Source organism: Pteropus vampyrus, unplaced genomic scaffold, assembly GCF_000151845.1.
Source record: "Pteropus vampyrus isolate Shadow unplaced genomic scaffold, Pvam_2.0 Scaffold55, whole genome shotgun sequence".
NCBI lineage: Eukaryota > Metazoa > Chordata > Mammalia > Chiroptera > Pteropodidae > Pteropus > Pteropus vampyrus.
In genome coordinates, this window is record NW_011888836.1 from 5,085,932 (window position 1) to 5,110,932 (window position 25,001).

General features: G+C 34.5%; 1 protein-coding gene and 1 long non-coding RNA gene across 4 annotated transcripts in view; one reads left to right on the forward strand and one right to left on the reverse strand.

Annotated features, from left to right (window-relative positions):
- Positions 1-633, reverse strand: part of RBBP8 (RB binding protein 8, endonuclease) — a 79,951-nt gene extending 79,318 nt beyond the window's left edge. Inside the window, exon 1 of one of the 3 annotated variants that reach the window (XM_023530817.1) lies at positions 283-633. The gene's annotated coding sequence lies outside the window, so the exon portion shown is untranslated. Of the gene's footprint in view, positions 1-278 lie in introns of all 3 variants that reach the window. The other 2 variants (XM_011360446.2, XM_011360447.2) reach the window with 2 other exon arrangements.
- A 17,864-nt stretch (positions 634-18,497) lies between these two features.
- Positions 18,498-25,001, forward strand: part of LOC111739856 — a 245,979-nt gene continuing 239,475 nt past the window's right edge. The window contains exon 1 of the long non-coding RNA XR_002780391.1: positions 18,498-18,651. This is a non-coding gene — a long non-coding RNA (uncharacterized LOC111739856). The remainder of the gene's footprint in view (positions 18,652-25,001) is intronic.

Here is a 25,001-nt window from a genome sequence, read left to right on the forward strand (position 1 = left end):
GCGCAGGGCGGCAGGGGACGCATGCGCGGAGCGGCTGGGCGTTGGCAGGCATTCCTCAGCCTGCGCGGGAAACCAAAAATTGCACTGGCCAGGAGCCTGTTTTCCCTCCTGTCCAGCCACGTTTAGGCTGGCCCCAGCCTACTTCCTCAGACTCAGCGCCAGAGCCTTAGGGCCACCCCCACCCCGGGGGCCAAACGCCTTCGGTCAGCGCGCAACTCCAGACCGGAAGTGGCCCCTGTGACCCAGCGCTCCGGGTTGGGGAAAGAGGTTCCTCTTACTTACGGCTTCCAAGATTGCCTCGAGATTCTTGAAAACTCCGGTAGGGAAACGGGCTCGTTCCGGGGCTGTGAAGAGACGGCGCGCTTTTCTTCTCTTTCCCTCACTAATCTGCCAAAGCCTAGCGGGAAAGCCAACGCCTCAGGGCAGCCTGCATTTTCCTAAGATGAGGGAGGTCCCGAAAACCGCCTTCCAGGGTCGGAGGCGGCCGGACCGGCCCCGCCTGGAGCCCGTGCGACGTCACGCGGAACTTTCTGGGACGTCACGCCCTTCCCCTGCTCTCAGAGTGAGGCGGCTCCCCTCACGCCCACCGCGGAAGAGCGGGTTCGGCGGTGTGTCAAACCGCGTAGGACAGTGAAAGGATCGTGGAGCGCCACCTCTGAGCGGTCGGGAGTGGCGCCAAGAGCTGGCGACCTGCACAGCGTTTTGAGATGCCTGGGAGAAAGCTCAAGCCGTTATGTCTTCGGAAGTTTCAGTTCCTTGGTGTTACGGGAAAGTTATTGATGTGTCTGACTTAAGCACATTTCTGAGAAAGCATGTGAGTGGCTTGTACCAAAGAGAAAGTTAAAATTAACGTGTGAGGGAATGGACACGGATCAATCTAAGGTAGTTCTCTGCCTTGTAGCTATTACCTGCAGTTCAGTGATGTGTCTTGACAAGACTGGGCAGTGAGGCCATATGACAAAACGATGTATATTTTTCTTTGGTTAAATGGAAAGTTTCTGGAAAACCTGAAATGAAAGGGAATCAGAAGTGACCAGCATTATTTGTTGGAACAACACGCTGTTGGTAACATTTTAAAAACTTTTTAAAAATAAATTTAATAAGAATTTATACGTAGCAACTCAATTTTTTATTCTGTATTTTCCTGTATTACCCTAATAGGTCATGTCCTTAGACTACAACTATTGATCAATCAACATATGTAAACCAGGAACACAGTCATCTTGTAAATATCGATTCCAGATTGCAAGTACATTTCTGATAGTTCTAGCTTATTTTGTTTCTTCTTGCACTTGAATCAACAGAAAGCAATACTTTTGAAAAGGTCGATAGCTTGTAATTTTGTTGAAGAGAGGATAGCCACCTTCTAAACTGAAACACTTTCATTTTAGATTTATAAACACCAATTAGAATTAGCAACTCGTACACATTAAACTTACACAATGCTATATGTCAATTATATCTCAAAAAGCTGTGTGTGTGGGGGGGAGTGGTAGAATTAGCAATTTAGTGAATTTCATCTCTACCTCATGAATTTCCTTCCAGTCATCTTTGTATACTCATTGCTTTTAGTACTTGTTGACTTACAAACTATATCAAGTATATTTTATGCAAAACATCCTAAAAGATGACAGAACAGCACACTTTTTTAGGACAGCTCAGGTTCTTGTTGCAAAATATTGAATAATTAAGTCATTCCTGTTAAATGGCTAACTGGATAAGAATACTATATTTCCTTTTTATTTTTAGATATATATTGTTGAATCATTGATTCTTGAGTTTGAGAAAATTTGTGTAGGATATTATTATCTAAAGACTCATTGTCTGCAATTTCCCTTTTATGATAAATTTCACCGTCATTAATATCTAGAGTTTTTCACTTTGATAAATTTCATTGTCATCATTAATATCTACAGAGTACTGTATTTTTGCATTTATCTTCTGATTTTTCTAATACTTTTGAAGTGTTTTCCTCTATTAATTTTTTTCTTTGCCATTATGAGAAGAAAATGAAATTTCTGAATTCTCATTAGTGATTAAATGAAAGCTTTAATAAAACTACAGAGATAATGTAGCCAGATTTTTTTATACCTTCTTAAAAGATGATGCAGTACTTTGGGCAATACAATAAGATAACAGAAGGATGATGTAATAATGATGGTTTACTATTGAATCAACACTTCAGGGGATTCAGAATTTTTCTGTTTTATTATTTTTTGTCTTTCCCTCATGTAGCATAGATGGGAATAACTGTTGGGTAATGTTGAAATAATTTCTGGGATGATGATATAGCAAAATGCTTAAAGCTAGAGGAAATTAAGATCACTAAGCTTTCATAAGTTATGAAAGGGTCCAATGGCCTCACATGATAATTGCATAATAGAATGAGTTTTATTACACGTTTTTTTAAGTGCATGTATTTTTTGTTCTTTGGGGAAAAAAGTCCAAGAAAGAATAAGTCATGAAATATTTACCTTTATAAATAATTAGAACCTCTTAGAAAAGCAACTCAAAATCTAAAATTGGATCCAATGGATTCTGATGGTACAAGAGTTAATCTATAAATTGATTCTTTGATATTTCAAATTGATATTTGATATATCAATCCACTTGATAATCTCATCATAGCAATCAATGACCTCCATGGTGTTGAAATCAAGGGATATTTTGATATTTTCCTGTCTTTGCGATTACAATTGACTACTTCCTCCTTTTTGAACCCTCATTCTTTGGTACTGTAGGCATCTAGTTTTAACAACTTACTAGCTACTCCCTCAGTCTCCTCTGAAGGTTCTTCTTCTCTCCAGCCTTTAAAATATGAATTTCCTCAGGGTTTTTCTTTTCTCTCCCCTACTCTTCTCATCCATACCCTTCCACTCCCTCAATAACCCATCTATGCCTGTGATGTTAAATGCCATGTATATGTTAATGACACAGCCTTTCACCTCTGATCCTGACCTCGCTTCTAGATTTTTATAACTAGCTATCTATTTGATATGTCCAATGGATATCTTACAGTCACTCCATATTGAATTCATGATCTTTGCTTGTTCCAAATCCTGCTCCCCTTGTTATTTTCTCCATCTTAGTAAATAACACCTTCCTCTAACAGTGGTCCCTAACTTTTTGGCACCAGGGACCGGTGCTCCTATGAGAATCTAATGTCTGATGATCTGAGGTGGAGCTGAGGCGGTGATGCTAGCACTGGGGAGGGGCTGCAAATACAGATGAAGCTTCACTCACTCACCTGCCACTCACCTCCTGCTGTGTGGCCCGATTCCTAACAGGCCACGGGACCAGTACCAGTCTTTGGCTTGGGGGTTGGGGACCTCTGTTCCAACATATTTGTTTTAAACAGACCCTTTTTTATTCCTCTCATCATCCAAAATATTTCTCACATCCTTTGATCTCCCTATCCATTGCCATCACCATAGTCCAAGCCACCATTATTCCCTGCCTGGACTTCTTCAGTAGTCGTAATTGGTTACTTTCTTGCCCAGTCTCCAATCTATTCTATTGTGCAGTCACATTCGGAATCATTTTAAAATGTAAATTGTTTCATATCACTTTTTTGAATAAAACTTCTTAGTGGCTTCCCATTGCACTTATTAAAATCCAAAATTATTAGTATGGCCTACAAAGTTCTATGATTAGATTCCTCCCTCCCTCCTTCTCTAAACTCATCTCATAACACTCTCCCACTTACTTGCTATCCTCCAGCCACACTGGTGTGCTTTCAGTTCTTCTACCAGGACTTCAATGCCAGGAATACCTCCACCCCACAACTTTTTGTCTGATTGATTCCTACTTATCTTTCAGTTTTCTATTTAATGTACACATTGACTGCCTGACTCTTACAATCTCTATTCTTAATTAAGGACCCCACCTCCCTCGAGGCAGTGTTTCTATTATAGCAGCCTTTTCTATTCCTTTAAAGCTCTTAAAATTTATAATTAACCAATAAATAGATATAACACCTTTGTCTCCTACTAGACATATATATCCCTTCAGGTCAGGGACTATGTCTGTCTTGTTGACTAATATGCCTGGCACATGGTACCTTCTTAAATGTATTTGTTGAATGAATGAGTCAATGAATGAATGAAGTTCACAGTCCATACTGCATGTAAATTCTAGACCCTCGTAAAATAATTCTCTGTAGTAATTGCAAGATAAAGAAGACTTCTTGAACTTTTTCCACTCCCAAAGTAGGAGGAAGAAGAAGTCAGTGATAGTCAGCCATAAGTCCCTATTCGTACATGGAGCTCAGACTTTTGTTACTATTTCCTGGCTTAATTTTGAAACCCTTTTGCCTGATCATCACCTAATTAGTTCTGAAGAGAATCCTTCCCTAGCTATGAATTTTGTCTTTCTGAATCACCTAACATTTAATAGGACTATATGCTTTCTCTCTCATCAACCCCTTATGGCATTGGGACTTCAGCCACACCAGGCCCAGTGCTGCCACCTTGAGGGCTGGGATTTTACTGTCTCAGCATACCTAAAACCCTTTGGAGTCCCCTGGTTAGGATGCTTGTTTAAAACTTGTGTGGCGAAATGGTTAAAATGGTAAACTTTATATTACGTACATTTAACCACAATAAGAAAAATTATGTGGTAGCAGTAAAAATTCTAGAATTTTTATAACTGTAGAATTTTAGAACTATGTAGATTTTAAAATCATTTAACTTAAGCCATTTTACAACTGAAACTCTTTGTTAATTCTACAATCTGCTTAACTCCTACAGCTGGATAGCTGAGGGTTGTGAAAGGAAAATCACATAACAGGTTAGTGTGATATCACTAAAATTACATGGTTTCAAACCTCATGTAGAGTATCAATTAATCACTAAAATAACCTTTATCCAGCAGCTTCTGTTTCTTTGCTGTCTTCCAAATCTTCACTATTTTCCTCAAGCTTTTGTGCAGTATTCTCGCTCTCGGCAGACACCTTAGCCTCCTGTTGATAGAAGACAATTGGGCTCAACAGGTATGATCTTCCTGAACTTCCCTTTTTCTTTCTCAACCCCGTGATTTAGGCAATATTATTTTGCAGGTAAAAGTGCATCCTGAATCTCATTGCTTCTCACCGCCTTTTTTGCACCCACCCTGAGCCAAGCCATCATCATCAAACATCTTCTGCAGCAATAGGTCTTCTGCAGCAATAGCCTCCTTTAAAAAAAAAATCAACTATCTTTCTACTTTCACAGTTTTTCCCTTGCAGTGTGTATTCTTCAACATCAGTCAGAGCAAGTGCTTTAAAACCTAAGTCAGTACATGCTGCTCCCCTGCTCAAAACATTCCAGTATCTTCCCATCACCTTAGAATAAAACGAAACCCCTTTTCATGGAGTAAGGACAAATCAACCGCTATATTCTATTGATGTTACCACCTAAATATAGTTTTGAATTAGTGCTTTCCTTTCCATCCTTGATCTTGTTGCTCTTGGACTACAGCCTTCCTGCTTCAAGCCTTTTTCACCACACAGCTGCTAGAGATTTAAATTATTATTTCTGATCCTGTCACTCCCTTGCTTAAAACCCTTCAGTGGCTCTCCATTGCCTAAAAGTTAAAGTTCAATACTTTCAAAATGTTACAGAATGGATGTGGTTCCATCGTGTAGTGGTTAGAACGTCTGCTTTACACACAGAAGGTCCTGGGTTTGCACCCCAGTGGAACCACGGTCTATGGTCATGTCACCCTGAACAAGCTCCTCTGAACAAGCCGGTTGGCTGGTCTCAGAAGCTAAGCAGGGTCCGGCCTGGTTAGTACTTGGTTGGGAAACCACCTAGGAAGACCAGGTACTGTAGGCATTAAAAAAAAAAAAAAAAGCCACAGAACCCCTTTCTAGCATTGCACACTTTCTACCCCCACCTCACTCTTTCCCTTCATCAATAGGAAACTGCTTTTATTTCTCCCTCATCCCCTTGCTATTTCTTTGTTGCAGCTCATTCTCTTGGGATTACCTCCACCCAGATCCTTCGTATATTTACCTTTCTACTTATCCTTTAAGACTCAGTTTAAATGGTGCTGCTTTTGGGAAGCTAACCTAACATCTTTCTTCATCCCTCCGTCCTACCAGAAATAGCCCTCTTCATTCTCCCATACCTCTGCATGTATATCTTTATCACTGCATTTAATGCCATTATATTGTAATTATTTTGTATCTTTTATCTTTCTAGATTAGGCTGTGGGGAGTTCCTTGACAAATAAAAGAAAGACTGTGCTTTCTTTATTTTTCTCAGTATTCCTATTTCTTACCAGAGTTTTAGCACAGCACAGTCCAATAGACCTCCATATGTAATTTAAAAATTTCTAGTATTCACATTTAAAAAGTAAAAAGTAAAAATTTCTAGTTTCTACATTTAAAAAGTAAAAAGAAACAAATGAAATTAACTTAATATATTTTAATCAAATTTACCTAAAATATTATTTCAACATGTAATCAGTATAAAAATTTATTAATTAGACTTTCTATATTCTTTTTATTCTTACTAAGTCTTCAAAATCCAATGTATATATTATCTTCACAGTACATCTCAATTTGGATTAGCCACATTTAAAGTGCTAAAAGTCATATGTAGCTACTGGCTACTGTATTGGATAGCACAGGCCTAACATATTTAATGAACAAATGAATGTCGAATTAATTTATGTAACTTACCTGAAGAACCAGGATGGAGCTGGGACTGGGACAAGAATATCTGATTCCTAGTCTAAGGCTATTTCTGCTAAGCATTTGGCATCTCTCTCCCACTCCCAAAATCATTCCATTCCCCCAGCATTGAGGGCCTGTATCTTCAAGCAAAAATTTAAAAGTAAATGGTTAAACCCATTATGAATACTTGTGTAATACTGTTCACCACGTCTAATATGAACACACAATACTAAAAAACTGAGATGAGCATTATACCTACAGTCAGAATTATTTTAAGAATAAGACAAAAGACTGTTTGAGAGATAAGACTTTAAAACAAAAGAAAATTATGTTAACTGTCAACATTTGCATCAACTTGAACACTTAATTTTTAAAAAGTTGTTTACAGTAATTTTTAAGTGTCATTTGGGGGTAGGCATAGACATCAATTAGTGATCTTGCCCCAAGTGCCAAAATGTTTTGTCTCTGATTTGATTTATGGTGCCAAAATCCAGTAAGGTTGAGCAGTTTTATAATTGTTTTAAAAGATATATTTAACATTCATGAAGGGCGTCAGTATCACAGTTTTTATTTTGACAGTCTCAGGAAGTTGTTAAAGTGACTATAATACACATTAAAGATTATACATAGCTTTCCAATTAGAAAAATCAGACTCAAGTAGTCTGGCTAACTTCCAACTTAGATAAAGAAGCTTTATATACTTTGATTTTCACTACGGATACATATATCTTCTTCATTTCCTTTTATAAACTATTTAAAGTAGTTTTGTATTTGTGTTTTTAAATATCATTCACTTAGCTACTTCATTTCACATCAGTAATGGGCAAAATTTTACTAGATATGTACTTTGCTGAATTTAGGAATTATCTTTTTATATTTGGTGAAGACACCTATACAGTATGCTGTATAGTTGTCTAGTTGCCTAAATTTAAATGATGATGGGCTGATCAAGAATGTCAATGGTCTGTTATTGCAAAATGATGTGTTATCAATGGAAAGGGGCATCTTTTTCTTTTAGGTCATCCATTTGTAACACAGTGGCAGCTTGGACAATATTTTGTACCTATGCACATAGGTTTACGAAACCCAGGAATTTTGTTAGTTAGCTCTGGCATTTATAAGATTGGCATTAACACGTAACACTGCCAGTTAACACTGGCACTTACAAGAAATTCAGAGCTTAACTGCTGCAGTGATGATTAAAAAAAAAAAATTAAGAACAATCACTAAGACTGTAAGAGTAGAAAAGAGGATTTTATTTTGGGAATCTTGAAAAATGAATCTTTACCTTTTATCTAGTGAATGTAGTACTATACTGCATTGTTCTATGTACATATGTATAATGCTGCTGTGATGGTAGCTGTGGGAACAATTATTTGTTAACAGTAATGTAAATTCTAAATATTATGAAGGATTAACTGTAGGAACAAGTGTAAATGATAAACTGATAAATTTATTCTCAGCTGGCAAGTAGTTGTGATCTTTAAAGTAGTCATGCTTCACAAATTACAGATATGTCTTCAGAAATACTCGCTGGCTTTTGTTCCCCAATTTTTCTCTATTTTAACAATGCTTGAGAAAAATAGACTTTGTTTAAACATTGGATTTGGGCTTTTCCCAATCTACATATTAGTCTAAGGTTAAAGAAGCTTTGATAGTTACCTTTCTAAAAATGTTTTATATAAAAATTCTTAGAGGAGACCTTTAGTTTCAGCCAATACTTTTTCAATTTTACTTAAGTATTAACCAGAAGCATTAGAAATGTACAGCGAAATTAAATTATGTTTTAATTCACTTTACACCCTTGGTGACAATCCATTTTCGTGGACTGCTTTTTTTTTACTACGGTTTTTGCAAACTATGTTTTTGTAGATATTAAGACTGAAATAGATGACTTCCTCTTCCCAAATGTAGTATACTTCTTATATAAAGTGATCATATGCCCTGGCTTACCAGCAACAGTTCTGATTAATGTCTGTTGTTCTGGCTAATTATTAAAGGGCTCCCATTTACTCTAAAAAGTGTCCTGGTTTTGGTGATAAGTCATGTGGTCAGAAACTTTAAGGAACTTGAAATATAAACTAATAAAAAGGGGAAGATTTAAATGAACTTTTTTAGTCAGGAGTATCTCCTTCTCAAATATGTACAGACCTACCTAAACTCTTTTTAAAGAATATTATGGTATAGATAATATAAGTCATAATATTACTTGACTTATTGATGGTACTTTGAAATTTCTATGAGTTGAGAAGTCGTTTGTTTAATACTGATAGGAAAAGGATTCAAGAACAATTAATGATGGTAAAAATACAAAGTGCTTTTTCTACAAATCTCTTTTGAATCTAAAAATAACTGTCATAAAAGTAGAACAGGAACAGTTTTCATCTTTTCATAGAAGTTGAGAAATTAGGTTGTTTGACTAGTATTAAATGTACAAACTAATAGATAACTTGACTCAACACTTCAAACCTTGTCTTCTGGCTGTAAATCCTATATCTATGCTCTTTGCAGTACACTATGCTATTTTGGAGTAGTAGAATTTATATAAAACTTATCCTGTGTTTTTCTATTTTTTTAATTTAGAAAACGTTTTTGAGAAAATAATCAAATACAGTTTCTGAATTTCAATAAAAAATTCTTCTTACCTACAGGCTATTTGCAGTTCCAGTACATTTTTCTATTTACTTCAGAAAGCTTTACATTTTACAAGGTTACTAAAAGGAATTTAAAATTTGATAGCAATTTAATTAAGTCATAAATGAGAAAAGGAAAATAAACTGGGCTCTCTCAGGGTTGATGTGAAGCACCTATTAAATGGACCAATCTCAGTTCATTTTAAAGTGTTTTTTTGCATTAATAATTATATTTCTTATTAATTATGGCACACATACTCTTTTACTTCCCTTACAATAGGTGTGGACATTTGAAAGATGACTATAAATTGACTTCTAATGGAATCAGCAAACATGTTTATACTAGCTTTCCCGGACCCAAGTTTTGGATTCTTCCATATAGTAAATTTAAAACTAAATAGATTAAAGGGACTTGAATTATGTTTCAGTCTCAGAAAGGACCAGAGCAGGAAGTGCTCCAAAAAATTGTGATTGTGTTCCATAGTCAACAGTGGCATATAGCCATATTCTCAGTGTATGGTACGAGGCAAGTTCTGAGCTGGGAGATAGGACCAGATAAGCTCTGGCTCTATCTCTGATTATCTGCATGTTTCCTAGATAAGTTTTATTTCCCCAACTGAAAAATGAGAATACTCATACTTACTGTATCCAAAAGGGTTGTTAAAGAATGAAATAATATGTGAAATTTCTTAAAGAGGACTTCATAGAAGTTTGAAGCAGCTTGCCTATTGGGAGCAAAGACATGTGCAAAGAAAGGTTCTCCTGTGGGGTATCGTTGTGAGTCTGAAACTGTGAGTATATAGAAATGTATTTGTATAGGTTTATATTGGAAAATCAGTAGCAGTTCCACTTAATTTATTAAATGAATTCTAATTTTTAATTGTAATCTTTCGAGCAAGTAATTTAACTTCTCTGTGCCTTAGTTGTTTACTAATGATATGAAGATAATCATATATAATTTGAGTATTTCACAGGATTGTTGATAGGATTGACTGGTCAAATATATGTATCCAAACAGTGTAAGAAACTCATTAATAGTAGATAGATTTAAGGGCTACAGCTAATTAGACAGATCTCTGCAATTGCTAGTTATATAATTATAGTGAAATGGTTGAATTGCTATGTAAATTGTGAGAGATTTATAATTATAGAAAGGGTTAAATTATAATTTGTTAAGCATTTTTACATATCTTATTTGATTCACATAATTAAGTTTAAATAACTCAGGTAGTATTATTATTTATTGTTATTTCCATTTTATTCCAACTGCAAAATTGTCTAGAAAGGAAAAACTAATTTATTTGTTTATTTTAGAAATTTGTGGTTGTAAGAAATCATTTATTTAACAGAGATTTATGGTCTTCTTAGCTTCAAGTCCAAGAAAAGGGGTATTGGTATCAAGTTGATTGTTATCTGAGCTAATTTAGTGAAGACATGAATATATTTGATTCTTCCTTTTTAAAATAATATCTGTTATTATTGGGCTTTGTTCAGCAGTATGTATCCCCACTATTTCTTATTTCTATGCCTCTTCAGTCCAATTTCCTTATTTAATCCTTATCAGTTTACTAGCTAATTTAACCATCTTCTAAGAAAGTTATTTTTTTAAACAGATAATTATTTTATTTTAACAAATGAAGAGAATTTTAGTCAAATATTTTATTTGTACCTAATTCCTTCCTTATTTTCTCTAAATTATTTCTATCATTATGCAAACAAATGATATTTACTTAATTAAAGCACATAACTGGCTGTTTAGTTTCTATTTTTAACCTATTTGACTAGAACCTTTGCCTAATGTATTCTTCAGAGTCATGCCCTAGGATCACATTATAGGCTGTAATGAATTAGTTCTTTTAACCAGACCCCCTCTGACACAGTCCAAGACAAACTCGTACTATTCAAAATTCTGTGTTTCACTATAATAAGAAGTGTTACTTGAGGGTCCGATGTAGTCAATCTGTTTTTACTATAATTTTACCAATGTAAACTTAAGCAGTCTTTGGATCAATCCTGGACATAAAAGTATTTTCAGAGTACACACTAGTCATTCATTTTGCTGCTGTTTGGCCCTTTAAAAACTGGCAACCAAATTCGGGAAATGAAATGTAGTTTATTAGAAAATACCTTTCTCACAGAAGATCAAGTTTCCGTGCATCTCAGGTTCTGTGGGAATGGATCAAATATGTGAGACAAAAATAGGCTAAAGTTCTTCACTTTCCATTTGAAACTGCTGTACTCATTTCTCAGAAAATTGATTTTAGTTGCATAGTGTATTAAAATTATATTAGTAAACTAAGGAAAAAGCACTTTGACCGTATTTGTCCTACAATAGTGATGTACTGGACCTTTGGGGCTCTGCTTACTCCAGCCATTGCAATGGCAACCAGTTTCATGCAGGTGAAAGCTGACAGCCCCTCATATAACTTTCTATCCTGGGGGATTCCTGAAGGCTTTGGAAATAGAAGTACAACCTGAAAGTGAGGAAATTAACAACTCAAGAGGCAACCTTTAACTGATAGAGGTCATATTTGGTGGATAAATGCTCCTCTTTCATGTTTTTGGCTTAGTGGTTCCTAAGAAAGTACTGGGATTGAGCCCCTTTTGCCCGTAGTAGGAGATGAACTCCAGAACACACTCTTGTATTGGCTTTCCCTCTCTTCTCGTTTCCTTCTCCTGATCCTCTACTTTCGTTCCCTGGAATGACTTCCCAAATATAGAACTTGCACATTATGTGGAGGACTTAGGCTCTACTTTCCAGGGGGAAACCAAACTAAAAGATAAAGGTTAAACATAAGATTTCCATTTCACTATTTTAAAGTTATTAATAGAAATTTTAACTTTTGGAAGTTTGCATGCATGGATGGGAACCAGATTAATTGTATGCAGTGCTTCAGAATGTTAAAACTGTTTAGAAAACAGGTTACAACTTTAAGAATGTTAAAACTGACCCAACGGTGTTTGAACATGTACATTTGAGGCTATTTTTTCTGATAGTGGTAATGGTTGAATTGAAGGAACTCATACACTTTCACTCAGTCTCTTATAGGCAAGATAACCTTTTCTCGCTTTATTGGACATTAGCATAATCTAGAAAATATGTAAATATACAGAGTCATAGGATCTACCCACCAGAGAGTCTAATGTGATATGTCTAGAATGGAGTTTAGCAATCGGCACTTTTAATAGGCATCCCTCCAGGTGAGTCAGATGGTCCAGAGACTACTTTGAGAAAGATTGCTACTTTATTATTGTAGTAATATAGCTGGATATAATCTATGACTATGAAGTAAATTAAAACTAACTGACTCCACAGGGACTGAATTAGTATCATGGTACCATTAATCGCATGTTCTAATAAATTGAGCTAACAAACCACAGACTAAGAAGTCAGGTTAAAAAGATAACCTAATTTTTATTTCCAAGTCACTGTGCTCTTCCTTTATAGAAATTTGATTTGATTTCTATATGGTATCAAGAAACTGCTGAGAATTTATACTAGATATGTTTAATGTATGCTTACTGGTGGAACTAGAAAAGGTCATTCATCTCAAATAGGTAAACTCACAAAGTAAAACTGGTACTGTCATATTGGGATGGACTGAACAACTTACTGAATGGCCCGTAGCCAGGTTTTGGTGTAGCCAAGTTCCAGGTCCAGTGTATAAGCTTCTGGCCTGTAGCCAGGTTCCAGTGGGTAGTTCTATATTATAGTTTTTAAAAAAGTATACTTGTTCCTGAGCAATATATATATTTTTTAAATTTTCTCAGACAATTGCTTGGAAAATGACTAGAGCAGAATTTAAAAGCTCACTAAATGCTATGTAGATAGTATTTACCATTCAGTTCTAATTATATTATTGAAAATTAATTACAATATTAATATTTCCAGAAAAGTGAATGATCCTACCATCTCAGACTGAATTTCATCTACTTTCAATTAGGAGACTCCTGCCCTCCAAATTTTGACCTGTATATGTTAAATATAAATTTTTTTATAGAAGACTTTATCACAGAATTCTCTAATTTGCTCTAAAAATGTTGAACTGCAAACCACATAAAGTTATTGATCTTGCATTTCTCAGTGTTCAAGATTCATTCAGACATTTATTACTTTTAAAATGTTTTCATGTTGGCAGGAAGTTTTTCTCACTCCTAATCTAATCATTGTAGAAACTGCAAAGAACTTTCAAGGGACTAGACTTAAGATAGAACTTTGAAACTAAAAATTTGCCCATAAGTTATATTTTTACTTTTGTCAGTAATAATAGCTTCTAAGATAATAGTTTTATGATTACTTTTAAAGCTGTATGTCTTTAACATGATGAACTATAACATTCTCTATTTTCCAGTTCATTTTCGATGCATAGCAAGTTTGGTTGTTAGTCCTGAATTTTCTAAATTAGGTACAGCTGGTCCCCGACTTGCACTGGTTTGACTCGATTTTTCGGCTTCACGATGGTGCGAAAGTAATATGCATTTAGTAGAAAGTAATATGCATGTATTTTGAAATTTGAATTTTGAACTTTTCTTGGGATAGCGATATGCAGTACTCTACTGCCTCCTTATCAGGGCAGCAGCAGCGAGCCCTAGCTTCCAGTCAGCCATGTGATCATGAGGGCAAGCAACTGATACTTTACAGTGTGGTAGTGAATGCATTTTCGACTTTTGATATTTTCAACTTTTGATGGGGATATAACCCCATCATAAGTTGAGAAGCATCTGTACTTATATAGAAACATTTAAAAATGTATTTTAAAATTTATGTTACTCCTTGCCTTCAATCGTTTATAGTAATATCAACTTTGAATGTGTGAAAATAAATGCAAATTAAATACTAATTTTATGAATAGTCACATAAGATTAAATTGTTTATGTGTCTAATAAAATAATTTAAATAAGAATGTTTAATTAGTGGGATTAATTGGTAAGTGGTTCTTTTGTCTGTAGGTATACCCTCTACATACAAATGTTACAATTTAAGAGAGAAACAAAATTCATTTACCGTGGCTATAAATTCAAATTATATCATAAGTACAAAGCTTACTTGTATAGCAATTAATCATATTTCAGAAAATTAAAGTTGATTGCAATAGCTCAATAAAATCAACTTGTGTTATAAGTGGACCTTTTTGTCGATTTTTAATATCAAGTTATAACCTATTTTCTGCTCTTTGCTTTTAGAATGTTTTTTCACACTATTCTGAACTCCTGATCAATGACATACATTTCATAAATATCTTGCATGTAACCTTTGCTCATTGGCTCCATCTCCTAATCAATTAATGAGTCTGAGGCTAATTTAATATTATTTTTAGAAAATGTTAAATCTTATTCTGTCTTACTATACCTAAAACTTTTTGGACTCATTCTCTCTATCATTTACTATCAAGGAAATAAATATAATTTAATATTAACCTACAATAAATTTAATTTGGAGAAGAACCTTCTGGAGGAATAAACATATTCTAGAGCCCTGAAGAAATAATTCAATTGATAGTAGAAAGAGCATGATCCTTAGAGCATATAGAAATCCTTGGACAACTACTTTGATGTCATATAAGATAATAGATATTCTCTTACTCAAGCTATTTGTTGAAATTTATTATATATTCTATTAATGGAGTAGAGAGGATATTGACATTTGCTGCACCTACTATTTTCTAGAAACTGTACTAGATGTTTTACACACAATTATCGTAATCTTTTCAACAACTCTTAGAGAATGGTATTAATTTCTTTAACTTACAGATTAAGAAAAGAGAATTCAGAGGGTTCAATAATTCTCAAGGGTAAATTAGTTTGTAGCAGAGTCAATATTCAAACCCATCCCAGTTTGGCTCAAAAATCCATATATTTTGCAATATATTATTCATTCTCTTGCCTGTAAAGATAAGAAACAAATGGAAGAAACAAATATTTTCCAGAGTCTGGTGGGACTGAACTAAATTTACCAAATTTAGAAGCATCCCTCAGGTGAGATTTTCCCTGTGAAAAGATAAGGAGATTAGGAGAGTTAACATTTAATTCCAGGAATCAGAATTGAAATTTTTGAGACGTTGATTCTCAAGCTTTCTGTGATCCCATTTCCTTGGAATTTCTCAAGTTAAAAACACTTAAAGCATTTTTGAACACTTGTGTGCAAAGCACTGCATTAAGAGCTCACCCCTTAAACAACATGTTCTATCACCTCTAACATGGGTTTGACTCCTACAATTCTGGTCTTCATAACCTTATTGAAATTTTCCTGTCAGGTTCTAACCAAATTTTAGATGTACCAACTTTTTAGGCAAATCTTAAACTATATCCATGTAAGACTGAGTGAAACAATACAAAAATGCATACTTAAAAAATAAACAGTTGAGATAGTTTAAAACAATGTTAAGTCAGAAAATGACAGCAAAATCCACAAATATGAAGAAAAATATGAAGCAAATATGAAAGAATGTGAGATATTCATCAGTTTGTTACAAAATTTTATGATGGCATTAAGAGATTAGGGTTTGAAGTGGTAATCACCTTTGTTATCAATAGCAACTCCACAAATTCAGCCACTTATGACAAAAAAGTTTGGTGGCAATAATGATATAGATTAAAATGTAAAAGCAAATAAATTTCTTAGTTTAGCAAACACTGATTAATATAACTATAATATAATTTTGTCTTTTTATAAATCTTTTAGGAAATAAATTCGATTTCATGTAGCATTCAGAAGAGTCAGTGTAGGGTAGTGAAAAAAACTGTCAGGCTGGACTGATATTCAGGAAACTGAGATGTTCTGGTCCCAGATCTACCCTTAGATTGTATAGTAGTGATTTAGCTACATTTTTGGTCTTTTCATTCAACTCATACATTAGGAGTTGGATTTATTAGTTATCTGTATGAGTCTTTCTGGCTCAGAAATGTTATAATTCTAAGTACTTTTGGTAGCAAACACTTGAAGATATTCAAGAAGGTTACTGTTGTTAAGAAAGCTAGCATTGTTGATAAAAACAGTCATTGTGTGAACCTGTGTGGCTAGGAATAAAGACAAAGGAATGCATTCCCAACTATATTTAAAGAATTAAAAGATTTTTATATGAGTAGAATACATTTTGACCTGAGCTCTAAGATAATGTAAGATAAAACATGTGAGTGCATACACACACACACACAGACACACACACAGACACACACACACACACACAAACACACAGACTCCTAATTTGACTGATAAATCCACATATGCTTAATTTTAACCAAAACATCACAACGTATCGATATTTTAAAGGAATCAATTTAAGGAAAATACATAAAAGTCATATTTAAAAGACTTTCATATATCTGAAACTGAAAATTTTGTTAAATGAAAACTGTAGAATCCCTCTCCAAAATTTTAGGCCATAGATTATTTTTTCAATTTTTAGTTTTATTTATTTATTTTTTACCCATACATTTTTATGAAATATATATATATCTAGTTCCAAAATAGCTTTCTTCAAAACCATAAATGTAAAAATGCTCAATAAATAAATTGGAATACCGAATTATGTTTATTTTCAAACAATAAGCCCTGTATTTTAAACACAATATGATTCAAAAAATTTTAATTACTATATGTAATCTATTCACCAGAAACACTAAAGTGTATTCTATTGATATATATTTATATCTTGCCCGAAACTAATTGAAAAGAGAAAATTTCAACCAACTAAAAACTGTTATCCATATTCCTCTCAAATTGTCAGAATACAGCTTATGCTGAATAAAATTAATTTTGCTTTGTTGAATCAGCACATTCCTTTTGCAACATTGCATGGCTTTTTAGACGTTTAGCTGAATTATCATAAGTTTTATGCAGAATTGCCTTGGAGTAGGACTGAAAAGCATCCAAAGGGTTTCACTGGAAAAAAATAAAATCTCATCTGGATATTTATTCTCACTTAAAAAATTCTTTATTAACATCTGAAAGAAACTATAGCCTTTAAGTTTGAACATAATGACAAAGTGAGGACTCTAGGGACAATGAAAAGTATGCATCAGCTTTCTCAATTCAAGGCAGTGTCATATTAAGATGGCCTACAGATAGCTCTTGACAGAATATTCAGTATAAATCTGTTAAAAAAGTTATTTTAATTTCCAGATAAATTCATATGCCAATTCTTATGTTAAATTAAATGCCTAGAAGATGCGTGCATTCAACACAATCTAATATTAAGGGAGTAGTTTGGTATGCCAAAATGAATCTAAAGGGACTGGGAACTTTCATTTTAAATGACACAAACTACTAACATAAATTAATTGGATCAATGAGAGACATGAAATAATTATTTTAAAGTATAATATAAAGGAAAAGAAGATCTACATTTTTTTAACCCAATAAGTTTTTCAGATGTAATAAGGCATGACAAAACCTGTCTTCATTCCTTTCTATTCAGCTCAGCAAGTGCTTTTGCGCTCCAATAGTTAATCAGTTACCAGATTCCACAATCTTTGTTTTTCACACTCCTCAACTCCTGCTGTGAATTGTTCCTCCAATGTTTTTAGAATTACCAAGGAGGCCACCAGTTTTTTACACCTTAAAAAAAGTAATTATTATTTCATCCACAATTAGATTTACTATATAAAATTGTTACCATATAGCAACAGCCTATAAAACATAATAGTATATTATCAAAGAAGTAAATGGGTTAAGATGAATCATTAATAGGTGAAATATATTTAATAAAATTATTCAACTCAACTTTTTAAATGACTATAGCCATGCCCAGCTTACAAAAAAAGTATAGCAAAATTGTATTATATACCAAGTAACCCTTAGCCAAACAAATCAATGAACATAAATGTAAGGGTTATAAAATTATATCTAACTACTTTTACATAAAAGGTATAATGCAGGTATTATTATGTTAAAAATAGAAATCTTCTTAAAACATTATTTAACCTTTCTAAAGTGCATAGAAAATTGAGAAATATTTTAAAAAGTATTAACTTACCCTTTAATTTATTTAGAAAACCTTTGCTCTTGGTCAAAAGCAGATATTTCACTGCTGACTTTCCCTGAAGCTATGAACTGAAACAGTAAAGTGGTGGAAGCCACCTCTCTGGACTACGCTAGAGTCTGCAGACACTACTACTATGTGGAAGAGTTCTGCTGCATCTAAGCTATATACAGTGTGCAGTGGATAACCTAATATGCCTTTCATTTAACTGGCTGGGCAGGTTTCTACCGTCTGTGGAACATGGAATCAAACCAGAATATGTTGGCATAACAGGCCAGTCAAACCGGTTCTTCTGTAGATCCAGAACCCGTCCAACCAGTCTGCATCAAAGGCTAGCCCAACAAGCTGCAGCGGCTCAGCTCTGCTAAACTTGTACTGGGTGAGTTATCCCCACCTGCCGTCAAACTCCCAACAAACTCCTTAGAATGTTGTAGCCTCCAGCAAAATAATTCAGAGTTCTAATTCAGAGGTGGAGATGTGTGTTAGGTATAGCAAGAGTCCATTGTTATAAACATCTCATTGTAGATACTTGAGTATCTATCATCCTCAGAGGTAGGCAATCCTTTTTTAAATGTACTCCAGGGCTCCCTGCAGAGTAAAGCCTCTAGAAAGAGATTATCTACGATGAAGAACAATCCATAATGCCTGACCTTTTCTTCTAGTCTACTTGACTGTTCAGTCTAGCTTAGCATTAAGGGGGAGGTTGATATTTCCACAAGAGTAGTGGCCCTGAGAGCTAGAAGGAAGCATTTCTGGAGGGAGGAAAACAAAGTAGAGGCTGACTACACATTTGCCTGAGTGTGTCATCTTCCTTGTACTCAAATGATCCTTATACAATTGTAATCTAAAATTGGAAAAACTCCTATTTCTACATACTAGGACAGCTTGAAAAGTTTTACTTGGATATCAACAGTTGAACATAAATTATTGATATTTACTACGTGCCAGGAACTTTGCCAGGTACAGGGTTACAGTAGTGAAAAAGACAAGTTTAGTAAGAGATGGGAGGAATGTCCAAGTTCCAGTTAAACATGTTTAGTAATCTTTTGGGAAGAAGAAGTAAGCAACACAAGATCTCATTCTGACAGAAATTGGTTTCTCTTAAGGGAAATCATGTGAGATTTAGTCTTGTTTTCTTATAACACTTGCATGTTTAGAAACAATGTTTTCTATATACCAATGCAATGATTCTCAAACTTTCCTTTTTACGTATCTTCTAAAATACTGATTGAGAACACAAATTACTGAGCCACACCTCCAGAGATTTTGATTCAATAGGTCTGGGATGTTACCCAAGTTCTTAGGTGATTATGCTGCAGTTGTTGCAGGGACCATAGGCCCAGACTCCTGCTTCTTGTCTATTTTTTTGTACTTAATTAGATAGGATACATATTAATCAAAAGTTGCTGTATTTATTTTTGTATCTCCAGTGTCCAGAACACCAACTCTTAGAAAGTATTTAATAAATGTGTGTTATGTAAAGATATACTCAGCACCAGCTCTTACTAGATCCAAGGGGAAATATAACTAATAACTATTATTTGAATCAAATGGGTTAAGTACTATAATTATAATAATTGAGGTAGGGACACAGAAAAAGGAGCAAGTATGACTGAGTATGGGATAGATTTCACAAAGAAGATGGGTTTAGAGACTTTCCTTTCTTAACCATGACCAAAGATTGCTATCTGCAGGATAACAAAATGTTGAGGCAACAATAAAAAGAATGCCTTTGATTTGATTCAGTAATAAGGTTTTAAGTACTTGAGGACACCATGACCTGAAAACTTAGTAATAAGGTTATTTCCTAGAGCAGGGCCCAGCAAATTTTCCCACAAGTATCAGAGAGTAAATATTTTAGGGTTTGTAGGCCAGATTGTCTCTGTTTCAAATATTGAACTCTAACATTGTAGCAGAAAAATAGACAAACGATAGTCAGTGAATAGGTGTGGCCTTGTTCCAATAAAACTTAATCTTAATAAAATAGGTGACAGATCAGATCTGACCAATGGGCCATAGTTTGCTGACCCCTGCTCTAGAGTGAAAATTGTAAAAATTAACAAGATTACATAATTGGTTAAGAAAATAAGCTTGCATATCAGAAAGACTTGGCATCCATCCCAGTTCTGTTCCATATTAGCTTTGTCACCTGAATTGAGCATTCATTTTACTTTATTTAATTTATTTAACTTATTCGTTTTATTAAATGTGGATGAAAGTAACAGTTGTGACCCCTTAGAGTTATTTATGATTAAATAATATAATTCACATGAGGCTTTATCCAAAAATCTAGTACACAGTAAGGGCCCAATAAAATTCAACTAGAAATAAAACTAGTTAAGCATGGCAGTTGAACATGGATGTTTATTTCCATTATTTCTTGAAGTCCCACTAAAATGACAGTAAAGAACCAAAAACGACATGAACTTTTAAGGATCAAAAAGAATGAGAGAGGTAGCAGACAAGATGTGTCCATAAATTTTTGAAGAAGAAATATAGATAAATGATGACTGATTTAACAGAATAGAGAAAGAGAAAGTCTACTTTCAATAATAAAAGCAAGTCTGTCTTTGCTGCAGAATCCTGGAAAACTTCAAGAATTGGAGTCACAAGCTACCACAGATGGTTTTGGGGAATTGGGATGGGGCTTTAAATGGGAGAATTGGTTGGCAGAAGATAGGTAGGACTTGTTGATTCATGATGGGAAAGATTTCCCAGGTTGGTTCTGGACTTGAAAATACCAAGCAGAGATGAGGGTGAATGGTGAAGTACCACATTGAAAGCAAAGAGATTGTATTAGTTTCCTATGGCTGCTATAACAAATTGCCACAAACTTAGTAGTTTAAAAGAACACATTTATTATCTTACATTGCTGGAGGTTAGAAGTCCAAGATGAGTCTCATTGTCTATGATCAGGGCATCAGCAAGGTTGAGTTCCTTTCTGGAGGCTCTGGGAGAGAACTTGTTTTCTTGTCTTTTCCAGTTTCTAGAGGCTCCCTGCATTTGTTGGCTCATGGCCCCCTTTCATCTTCAATGTCAGCAATGACCAGTCAAGTCTTTCTCACACTGCAGTATTCTGACACTGACTCTGCTGCCTTCCTCTTCCCCATATAAATCCAATACAGGATAATCTCCCCATTTTAAGATCAGCTGATTATCAACCTTAATTCCATCTTCAACCTTAATTCCCCTCTGCCATGTAACATAACATATCACGGGCTCCTAAGATTAGAATGTGGACATCTTTGAGAGACCCTTATTCTGCCTACCACAGAGATTAAGTCAAAGTTTCTATATTGAATGGTGAGATGACCAGGTCCATTCTTCTGCTTGACTTCTGAATGCTAATAACCAGGTTTATACTCCTCACTCAGTAGTCAGGAAGAAATTTTCTCCAAGAAAATCTCAGAATTCTTATCACCCTAATGCAGTGGTTATTAACTAAGGATGATTTTGTCCCCAGGAGCCATTTGGCAATGTCTGGACAAATTCTTGATTGTAAACTACTTGGTAGTGGGGAGAGATGTGTCACTGGCTTCTAGTGCATAGAGGCCAGGGATGCTACTAAACATCGTAAAATGAATAGAACAGCACATCCTCCCCTCTCCCTGCCACCCAAAATAAGTATCCAATTCAAAATGTCAATAGTGCCAAAGATGAGAAACCCTAGTCTAATATTAAGCCTACCAGTCAACATTACCCTAATATAAATAAATCCCACCTAGGCACACAGTTTCGAATCAGCATTTTTATGCTTCATTCTAAGAGATCATCTAACATGAAAGAGACAAAAAAGAAACCAATAGTTAAAAAGAATTTATATAAAATAGTCAATATAGGGAGCTGTCTAATAATAATAAACCCCACTTATATTAATATCGTCGAAGAAATAGAAGATATCAGTTACATAAAAGATAAACATCAGGCTATCTAAAAGTGAAACTTTTGGAGAATAAAAGTTATTGGGAAGTGAAAATATGATAGCAGAATGACAATCAACAGGAGTTAGAAAATAAAGTTGAGGTAATCTACCAGAAAGTAAAATTAAGAAAGTACTGAAGGATGTGCTACAGAATATGAGTAAATTTAAAAAGATGAAAATATAGAATCCAGAAGTATCTCCACTTCTCTTTCCTTAAAGTTCAACATGGCCACCAGTCCCAAGACCACAGCACTATATAGGGTCATTGCACACAAGTAAGTTATGAAGACTCTGTGATTTTCACTTCAAAATCACATTGCCTATGACTGAGGGAAGGAAAGAGAGAGGGAGAGAAAGGGAGAGAAGGAAGGAGAGAGAAAAGGGAGAGAGAGAGTGCGTGAGAGGGAGTGGAGAAGGGAGAAGGAGCAGGAGAGGAAGGGGGAGAAGATGTGAATATGATTAGTTTTTGATATGAGATTCAATTTAAACATTTTTTTAAAAAATGCAAGTGCTGAATTCACTCTTCACCAGGGATTAATGTTCAAAGGTCATAAAATGAGGAAGGCAATCAAACTGTTACAAGAACAAACTTGCACCTGTCAAACAAAGTGTGCACATTTATACCTCCAATATTTATAAGTAAAGGTTTGCAACATATTCTTCAAAATCTAGTAAAACCTGATCACTATTAAATTAAGAGCATGTTTCACCTGAATAAGCCCAAATCAGGAAGCCCGATTTTGAGCTTGCCTCAGTTATTCTTAGGGTATAAAAACATGTATTAGTTATTTATTTAATATCTTGAGCCTCAGTTGCTTTATTTGTTAAATGAAGAAGTTCGATTGGGTATATTCTAAATATTTAGCTCAACTCTTTTACTCTAAAGTTCTTTTGGGCAAATGAAAATGTGGGAACAAAAGCAAAATAGGCTAATCAAGGAGACATTTTATAAGAGAGCAGTTGAAAAATGCAAGCTAATTTTAATTCGTGTTCTCCAAAAGCTGACGCTGAGATACGGATTCAGGTGCAGGTGGTTTATTAGAAATATACTCTAATATAAAGCAAGTAATGGAGTCAGGGAGGCAGGAACAGAAAGAAGAATAAGAAATGCAAAAATATCACTTCAGCATCGAGTCCAAAGGTTCAAGTTTAAGCAGATTCAGGTCATACAATATATGTTTTCTGGCCACAATGGAATTAAATTAGAAGTCAATAAAGAAATAAGGTGTGGAAAATTTCCCATTTGTAAACTAACACACTCTAAATAACTCATGGGTCAATGATGAAATAAAATGGGAAATTAGGATGTATTTTGTTATAAATGATAATGAAAACCCAACATAATAAAATTAATGAGGTAAATATATAATTAAGTTCAGAATGTGCTAAGATTGTAATGTTGGTGGATAAATCACTTGTAAAACTAGTAATGGTTAAAAGACAAAAGTATTAAACATTACCACACAATTTGTTAATGGATACACAAGGTAAAAAGATATAAATTGTGAAATCAAGAACAAAATGTTGGTTAGGAAGAGTAAAAATGTAGAGCTTTAGATTGTGTTTAAAGTTGTTGACAGCTTAAAATAGACTATTATAACTATACGATGTTTTATGTAAGCCTCAAAGTAACCATAAAGGGAAAAACCTATAGTAGATGTGCAAAAGGCAAAGGGAAAGGAATCTAAGCATACCACTACAGAACTCACCAAATTATAAAGGGAGAGAGTAAGAGACAAAAAAGTAACAAAGGAATCATACAATAGCCAAAAAACAATTAACAAATGACAATAGTCACACCTATCGAAAATTACTTTGAATGGACTAAATTCTTCAATAAAAAGACATTGAGTGACTGAGTGGATAAAAAACCAAGACCCAACTATATGCTGCCTACAAGAGACTCACCTCAGCTTTAAAGGCACACATAGAGGTTGAAAATGAAGGGATGAAAAAACGATATTTTATGCAAATAGAAGTCAAAAGAAAGCAGGGGCTGATATACATATGTCAGACAAAATAGACTTTAAGCCAAAAGGTCAGTATGTAATGATAAAGGGGTCAATTCATCAAGAGGATATAAGAACTCACTGTAAATATTTATATTTCGACATTAGAGCACCTAAATATATAAAGCAAATATTAACAAATATGAAGGGAGAAAGAGAGTGCAATACAATAATAGCAAGGGATTTCATCCATATATGGTCAATGAAGTTATGACAAAAAACCAAGAATATACAACTGGGAAAGGATAGTCTCTTCAAAAAATGGTTTTGGGAAAACTAGACAGCCAATTTTCCATTTGTGCAAAAGAATGAAATTGGATCACTGTTTTACACTGCACACAAAAATCAACTCAAAATGGATTAAAGATTTGAAAGTAAGACCTGAAACCATATATCTCCTAGTGCATAGAGGCCAGGAGGTGGTAAGCTGCTTGACACTGGTCTTTGTGATGAGTTTTTTAATTTTATATCAAAAGCAAAGACAACAAAACAAGAACAGATGAGTGAGACTACATCAAACTAAAAAGCTGTATACTGTGCTATATATTTGAAAGTTGCTAAGAGAGTAGATCTTAAAATTTCTCATCACACACACACAACAAATGTGTAACTGTGTATGGTGATAGGTGTTAACTAGACTTATTGTGGTGGTCATTTCACAACATATCCACATATTGAATCATTATGTTGTACATCTGAAACTCATAAAATGTTACATGTCAATTATATCTCAATTAGAAATAAACTCAGTGAGATCAGAGCCTATCTCTGCTTTTTTCTCCACTGTACCTCTAACAC